Raw genomic sequence first — 8639 nt, 5'->3', positions numbered from 1 at the left:
TTATTATTATTATAATAATTATTAAAAGTTATATAATATTATTAACATAATTATTTTTAGTATTTATAATAATATTTTGTATTTTTTAATGTTATAATTATTTTTAAAATATTTAATAATAATAAATATAATATATCCAATATAATATACTCAAAAATATAATAATAAAATTCAACAAAAAAAATTAAGGCAAGTAGGAGGTCGCATCCCCAAGATGCGACCATCTAGTGAAGTTCAAATTTAAGTAGCATCTCCAGGTTGCGACTTGCAACTCGGACTAAAAAGTAAGGCAATCTGATATTATTTTTTGGAAGTAGGGCAATCTAGTATTAGAAATTAAAAAAAGGATATTTATATAAAAAACCTTAAAACCCTGAAACCACATATGTTAGCTTATAAAAAACCCTGAAACCAATCCCACGGATTTGCAATTCTTCTCTCTGGCGTATATGTTTTGTTATTAGGGTTTCAAGAGAACGGCAAACATGGACGTAGAATCAGCCACGTGTATGACTCCGTCGGCGGTGGTCATCTCTGATGATCTAATACCGGAGGTACTTTCCTTTCTATCAGTGAAATCTCTTATACGATTGGGGTGCGTGAGTAAGTCTTGGAGAGCCCTCATCTCCGATCCCGTGTTCGTGAAATTGCACCTCAAGAAATCAGCAACACGAAAACTGCTCTTCACACTAATGATGCGGCATCCATTATCAGAATTGGTCGACACTCATCAAACTGATTGTGACGTGTATTGCGTTTTATACCCCAAAAGTCGTTTACTCCGTAACCCGTCTTTCAAACTTTCGGTTGATTCTTACTACCTATGGAATGACAATGACTGCTCTGATATAGCAGGTTCCTGCAATGGATTGATCTGTTTGACCGGTTATTCTTCCACCTAAGCATATCAAGATTATTGGCTCCGTATATGGAACCCAGCCACAAGGACACTGTCTCCAAGAATTGGGTATTTTCGCGATTCTGCCAAAGCTCACTTTGACCTTTACTACGATCGAAAAGATTTCAATTTCAAGTTTGGTTATGACAATTCAACTGACACTTATAAGGTGGTGGTGTCTCATATTCTTCTCCCAAGCGTTGTAAAAATTCTCACTTTGGGTGATAATGTTTGGAGATATATTGAAAATTTTCCAGCTGTACCTCTGGAGACAACAAACAAGTCTGGAGGTGAGTATTTCAGTGGAACTCTTAACTGGTTGGTGATTGACAATACAAATAATTTTTCCTATCGTGTTCTTAAGGATGTTGCTACAATTGAACAGTTTCGTATTCTTTCTCTTGATTTGGGGACTGAGACATACAACAAGTACATGCTGCCTCATGTTTTGGATGAAATGCCGCCTGACATGCCAAGTCTTACTGTTTTGGGGGACTGCCTTTGTTTTTCTTATTATCCCAACAAAATCGATTTGGTTATATGGAAGATGCAAATATTTGGTGTGGAAGAGTCTTGGGTCCAATTTCTTAGAATTAATTACCAGAATCTTCAATTCTCCAATGTGCTGCATCCTAATTTTTATGTAGTGCCTTTATTTCTTTTTGAGGATACGTTGATATTTATGAGTCATCAATACCAACCAATTTTCTATAATTGGAGAAATAATACTGTTGCCTATAATAGAACTACCGATTATGTACGCTTTGAAGTTGCCAAGGATTATGTTGAAAGTTTAGTTTCAATTTTTTGAAAGTAAGTTTCTCTTCCATTGTTTAGTTTCTCCATAATTATGAATTGTTATGATTGTGTTTTTGAATGGCACTCTCCTTGATTTAATTAATTTTTTTTGGTTTGTATTATTATTAATTAACTATAAGACAAGTCTCCTTACATTCTCTTTCACTCAACTTATTTTCTTCCTTCCTACATCTCCTTAGCTTCTTATTGCTATGATTAAATTCACTTTCTTCTACTGATTTGTTTGTAACTTATACCAAAAACTGAAGCAAATAACTAGCATTTCAGTTTGGGATTATTTGATCTTACTTCCATTAGAAAAATTTAAAGTGCACATACCTCTTAATATTTCATGTTTTAAGAGTTCTAATTTGAGGTTAATTACTACTTGTCAAAATCAATATCCTATGGCTTTTCTTTCACATCCAATAATACTATCAATGTGTGTGCCTTCATTTACATCCATTTGTTTCAACATATAAAATAAAATGTTAATTTCATGTGTAGCAAAATATTATGCAGAGTTAGGAAGACCAGCAGAATGTAGTGTTGGAATTCAGAGGTTGGAGGAGCAACAGCTAAGGCAACGTTAGAGAAAAAGGAATTAGGAGGAGCATGGTTTGAATTAGTTAGGATTTTAGAGTGAAATTTGTTATTTATTTTGGGACATTATTCCTATTTTTTTAATGTATTTTGTCATAAACTTTATTTTTAATATAACTTTTGTTGACTTAGATGGGAAAGTAACTTATTGAATGAAATGTCTTATTGTGTTATATTGGAGTATATGGGAAAGTAACTTATTGAATGAAATGTCTTATTGTGTTATATTGTGCCGCCAACGTTAATTTTTTTTTGTATTTTTTGGCTTTTAATCTTGATTTTCATTTCCAAATGCCTTATTGTGTAATATTTGAAGTTTGTACAATGAATTGGATTCACAAACTCTGGTTTTGGATTGTAGCTTTCTTATGTTATTGAGTAGTATTTAAAAATAAATCGATTTAAAAAATAAAAAAAAATAATGATGATAGTGTATGATCTTGTAAACCAATTGTGTATTAGTGGAATAATGGATTTTTCTGTTTTTAATGTGACCCATATACTGTACACATTTTTTCTATTGGTTTTTAGAAACAAATATTTTGTTAAAAATAATAATAGAGGGATATTTCAATAACAAAACAACATATAATTACATGGATGAAAAACAAATTATAAGTGAAAAAAAAATTAATTTTTCTTTCTAACTTCAATAACTATATGCAAGTGTGTGATCATTGTAAAGTAATTAATTATTATTTTTTCTAACTTCTCTCTTTTTTTCTTCTCTTATATATAATAAAATTTATTGTTAAATTGTTTTCTTTATCTTTATTGTCAATGTTATTCACAAAATAAATTCATCTTAAAACTCACGAGTACGATTTTTGTTTTTATTTTGAAAAATGCTAAATGGTGCCAAAACAATTTCTACAAAAATTTAACAAAGGTCAAATTATAATATTGTTTATATTTTAAGACATAAAAGATCAAATTGTTAATTAAAATTAAATAAATGACAAAATCGGTAAAAAAAATGAACTGAAGTGTTACCTGAAATTAAGTTAAGGGACCGCGAGAGCAATTACGCCAAAAATAAATTTGAGAGTTTGATACAAAAAAAAATTCTTTAAAATATTTCATCTTGATAATTAAAAAATGATAGAACAATGAATACAACAATTCTATTTATAGAGTACATTTGAACTTAATCACCCAATTAACTAAATGATCAACTATATATAATCAACTAACTAATTAAGTCAACTCTAAGTAACTGATTTATTTCTAATAGTCCCCACATACTCGGAGTAACATAATTCTTAATCTGAGTTTCGATTACAAAATCCAAACATGAAGTGGGAATAGAAAAAAAAAAAATATAGAAGAAAACCAAAGTAGGAGAAAAAGAAAAATGTGGTAAGCAAAATGTAAGTCTAGAAAGAGAATCTAACTGCAAAAAGTTTTAATTGACCTAAAAGCGATTATATTATTGTGAAGCTAAAGTCCAAAGATCACATTTAACCCGTCACCCCATCTTTTTTTACGATGGCGCTGGATTTTTTAAATAAACTTCTTACGAGTCTCATTAATACTATGAGTTCCTCATTGTCTGTGATATTCTTCATGTGAGTCATCTTGGTTGCTGCTCTTCTTGATTCTTTGACATTCTCATAACAACAAAAGAAACAAGAGGTGAAAGTATTAAATTGTCCTTTGTTTTGAGATAAAATGAGTAAAAGTTGAATGATTTGATTGATTAGAATAGGTCCAATTACATGAGTATTAATAGGACAACAACAACCTAAATTGATTTTGTCATTTGATACACAAATGCTGAACAATATCATAACAGATTAAGAATAATGTCAAATAGAAAAGAATGAAAATACAGTGAAAGAAGGTCACGTGCAATGATTCAACATATCAAATAATTGTTGGGGATTTAACTTCCCTCTTCTTACACTTGACATTGAATCTAGTGTTTTTTCTATTTATTGTGTTGAGAAGTCAAATAAGTCATAAACTGATTTGCTTGCAGTCTTTGAAATATGTGTTAAGAATAACAATCAAGTTAGTTAGTCTTTAGTTAGAGTTAATTAGTATTTAGATCGATAGTTAATAGGGTAGTTACTTGCTCTAAATTTTGTTGTAGTACTTTCATCATATTTTTCAATATGATTCCTGTTATTAAAACACAATCCGCCATTTACTTGCACTCACAAACATGAACAAGAAAGTAATGACAAAAATAGAAAGAGTTTAGAGAATTTAGAGAAAGAATATTGTGAAAGTGTATTAACTATTTTTAAATTGCCTTTTGAATGAAACAATTACAAATCTTAAATATCACTTACAATCATCTTAACTACTAACTAATTTAGTTACATTGTGTTACAAGAAAATAATATAATTTCCACATTTGCTAACTTTCAACACCATAAAGTCCCAAGCCATAAGTAACAATTATCCACCTTGATTTAACTTTATGTTACATAAATTGTAAGATCTATAAATGATGTTTGAATTTAGCCCTTAACAATGCATCAATTGGGTTGTCTTTAGTCTTGATCTTATCTAGAATTACATCTCTTTTAGTAATGGTTTCTCTTATAAAATCCAACTATGACTATCGCAAAAGACTTTTGGAACTATTCATTTTGCCTTCTAGCTCATTGCCATTCCTTTCATGCAAATTGCTTCTTTGATTGCTTCAATTACAACAATGTATTCAACCTCAGTGGTGGACAAGGAGACTAAATGTTGCATATTATATTTCCAACTAACAGTGTTACCACAAAATTTAAAAATATTTTGTCAAATACCTATTAGTTTCTAAACAACGAACATAATATGGGCCAAGAAACTCAATTACATCATCATTGCCTTTATGTCATGCATACAAAAACCAACTTCTGAGGTTCTCTTCACATATCTAAAGATCCATTTCATAGCTTCCCAATGCAATTTTCTAGACTTTCTTATGTATATGCTAACCGTAATCATGGCATAGGCCAAGTCTAGCCTTGTACATATCATATAAAACACCAGGCTTCCTACTGCATTTGCATATGTCATCATCATGTAAGAAACTTTCTCGTCAATTTTAGGTGAATCCTGCTGAGATAATTTGAAATGTTGAGCCATGAGAGTTATCACTACTTTTGATTGATCCATGTCGAACTTCTTCAAGACTTTAGTCAAGTAATGCTTCTAGTTTATGAATAAAGTTCCTTTAGACATGCCCCTTGTGATCTACATACTTAGGATCTTGCTGGAAACCCCATATCCTTCATCTCAAACTCACTTTTCAACAACATTTTCACCCTTTGAATTTGTTATTTGCTATCACAAGCAATTAACATGTCATCTAGATAGAGGAGCAAGTAGATGACAACACCATCTCTAGTTTCTTAGTAAACATACTCATCATGTTTGCATATATTGAACCATTCTTCAAGATAAAAGTATCAAACCTGTTATATGACTACCATGGTGATTGCTTGAGACCATATAAAGACCTTTTTAATAAGCAAACTTTGTCTTCTTCACCTTTGTTAACAAATCCCTGAGGTTGAGTCATATGCATATGCTCTTCTTATCTTTGTCTTCTTCACCATTCTATTTTGTTATTAAACCTGCATTTTTATTGTTTATTATAATATTATTATAACTTCCAAATTTCAATCCTTATAACTTCCAAATTTATTTTTATTTCAAGTTTATATGATTTAATAAATTTTTTATTTATTTAATTATTATTAATTTAGAATTAACTATTATAAACAATTTTATTAATAAATTATTAATTTTTTTATTGTAATAAAATCGTGAATGTGGCTAGTTTGAATTATGATATTTAAAATTCGATTTTTACAAGTTCTAAATTTAATTTTGAAAATTAATTTTCAAGGGTTTTTTGGAAATACAAAAAAAATCATATTTATTTTTATTAATAAAAAACGATGATTGAATAATAGTTTATTATTTTGATAAACAATAAAAACGCAATTTTAATAAAATTAAAATTCTTGAGTCAGAAAAATATATAAATAAAAATAAAATTATTAAATAATTGTATCTCACAATTACTAGAAGAAGTTATATTTTTTAGATACAACATTAATGAGTTTTTAATTTGAATTATTACAAAAATAGAAAGAAAATAAATTTATAAAAAATATACCATATAGTATCCAAGAGTTATTGGATGATGATACAATCACATAACATCTTTAGTGGGTAATTTAATCATATGCGTTAATTAAATCCAAAGGTTATTATTAATAGTTCTAATTTCTTATATATATATATATATATATATATATATATATTTATTATGCACGTGCAAACTCATGGTTTCTAAAAAAGAAAGAGACAACTTTTGTGTCTGTTTTACCGACAAGAATTACGTTGCTTGGGAATGTCAATTTAAAATATATGTTAAAGGAAAATGATTATGGAGTTATCTTGATGGAGTTTCTAAGATATCGCCAGAGAAAACCACATTGGATGTGTGGGAAATCAAAGATGCTCATATTATATCTTGGATTCTCAATACTATTGATCCTCATATGATCAATACACTAGTAGAATTTTGTCTTTTTAAGTCGGTTAAAATGTACATTTTAAGTCGGTTCCGTGCCCGAGTTAACAACAAACGACTTAAAAAATATGTTGTTTTTTAACTCGTTCCATGAACCGACTTAACAGAGCTTCACCATATTAAGTCGATTCACCTTAACCGACTTAAACATCATAAATTCAGTCCGTTGCCTAAACCGGCAACCAGAGAATTAATACTATGTGAAAATTGTTACAACACATAGACTTCTCTCACTCACACCCCAGACACCCCAGTACAACCACACTCTTACAAAGCAAATATATAAACTAAGTCAGATACAAGCTTAAAGTGCTATTGCTGACTGGTGCATTTGAAAACAAAAGACCAGAACCCAATATATAGCCTTGGCCTTCTCCTTATTCTCCCACACTAAAGGATGTGGGACTTGCAATCAACCCCAACAATCTCCACCTTGATTGTAAGAGTTACAGCTTCCGCTTCCATTGTCTTACCGACAATCATACTCCACCATCAAAAGTACACTTCACTTGGAACTAAACCATCCCAAGAATTTTCTCCACTTGGAACTAAACCATTCCAAGAATTTTCTCATGTCGAAACCTAGCTGAAATTTATGGTGCAACTCCCATGTTGGCTTCCAGGAAGTTCTTCAGCCATCGACACATCACCACACACCTTGCATCAATGCCAACCAATGCCCGTGTGTTGTTCTGAATCCGCTAGCAATAACTTGTCCTTTTTCATGGTATAGCGGAAATACCATAAGGACAAACTTTATCTTCTAGATGAGATCATCATCATCTCCCAAAACAAGGGAGGCCTTGCCAGCACTTGTCTCAGAGTCTTTTTCAGATACTGCTCCACCTGGACAATTTCTCTTCACATGCCCAGGCTTTCCACACTCCCAGCACACCAAATTCTTTGCATGTATCTTCTTCCCATTAGCCCCACTTCTAGTCAGCAACATTGAGCTTGATGAAGTGCTTTCATCATTTTTCATTCTCCTTTCTTCAGAAATAATTTTAGTTGCAACTTCTTCAAAACTCAAACTTTCCTTCCCATACATCAGAACAGGTTTAAGATGAACATAGGAAGGTGGAAGGGACAAAATGAGCCTTAACGCTTTATCTTCATCATCAATCTCAACTTTGATAGATTCCAACTCAGAGACAATATTATTCAAAGTACTAAGATGATCAGAGATTTTCGTACCTTCATCCATGCGCAGATTGTGGAATTGCTCTTTCAACAACAACCGATTTGAGATGCCCTTAGCCTGATATAACCCTTCAAGCTTCTCCCAGAGTTGCTTGGCTGATGACAGATTCTGCACATTCGCAAGAACATTCTTTGCCAAACACAGACGAATTGCACTTGCAGCTCTCAAATCTAGTTCCTCCCACTTGTCGGCTTCCATGTTGGAAGTGTTTCCTTTCAACGCCTTGTGTAATCCTGATTGTATAAGCACATCCTTGACTTGTACTTTCCACAAGCCAAAGTTGATTCTTCCATCAAACTTCTCTATGTCAAACTTCATAACGCTTGAATAAGACATAGCAGCTACGCGCAGACTGTAAACTGTGCACCAGGTAAGTTCCCAGGAAAGAGAGGTGGGTCACAAAAGACACGCTTAAATACCAAGTCTTTCCTTAGCCAGAACCTCCCTAAGCAGCACTTTCACAGTATCACCTTTCACAGTATCACCTTTCCCCTAACAATACCAAGGATAATTCTTTTCTGATGTGGAAGATCAGAAAAGAATAGCATAAGTTAAAATACTAAGAAAAATTATCCTACCGAACCTCCGAACCT

At 31.5% G+C, this 8639-nt stretch overlaps 1 long non-coding RNA gene across 2 annotated transcripts; it reads left to right on the top strand.

The window, feature by feature from the left end:
* The first annotated feature begins 405 nt into the window (after nt 1–405).
* LOC101497222 (uncharacterized) lies at nt 406–2524 on the top strand. Of its 2 annotated transcripts, none has more exons than XR_012163008.1 (2): nt 406–1711; nt 2219–2524. It is a non-coding gene; the product is annotated as an uncharacterized lncRNA (long non-coding RNA). The 2 variants fall into 2 exon arrangements; XR_012163010.1 differs by having other exon boundaries at nt 2204–2524.
* The last annotated feature ends 6115 nt before the right edge of the window (nt 2525–8639 follow it).

This window comes from Cicer arietinum, chromosome 1 (genome assembly GCF_000331145.2).
Source record: "Cicer arietinum cultivar CDC Frontier isolate Library 1 chromosome 1, Cicar.CDCFrontier_v2.0, whole genome shotgun sequence".
NCBI classification, from domain to species: Eukaryota; Viridiplantae; Streptophyta; class Magnoliopsida; order Fabales; family Fabaceae; genus Cicer; species Cicer arietinum.
This window is presented reverse-complemented; position numbering and strand designations above follow the sequence as displayed.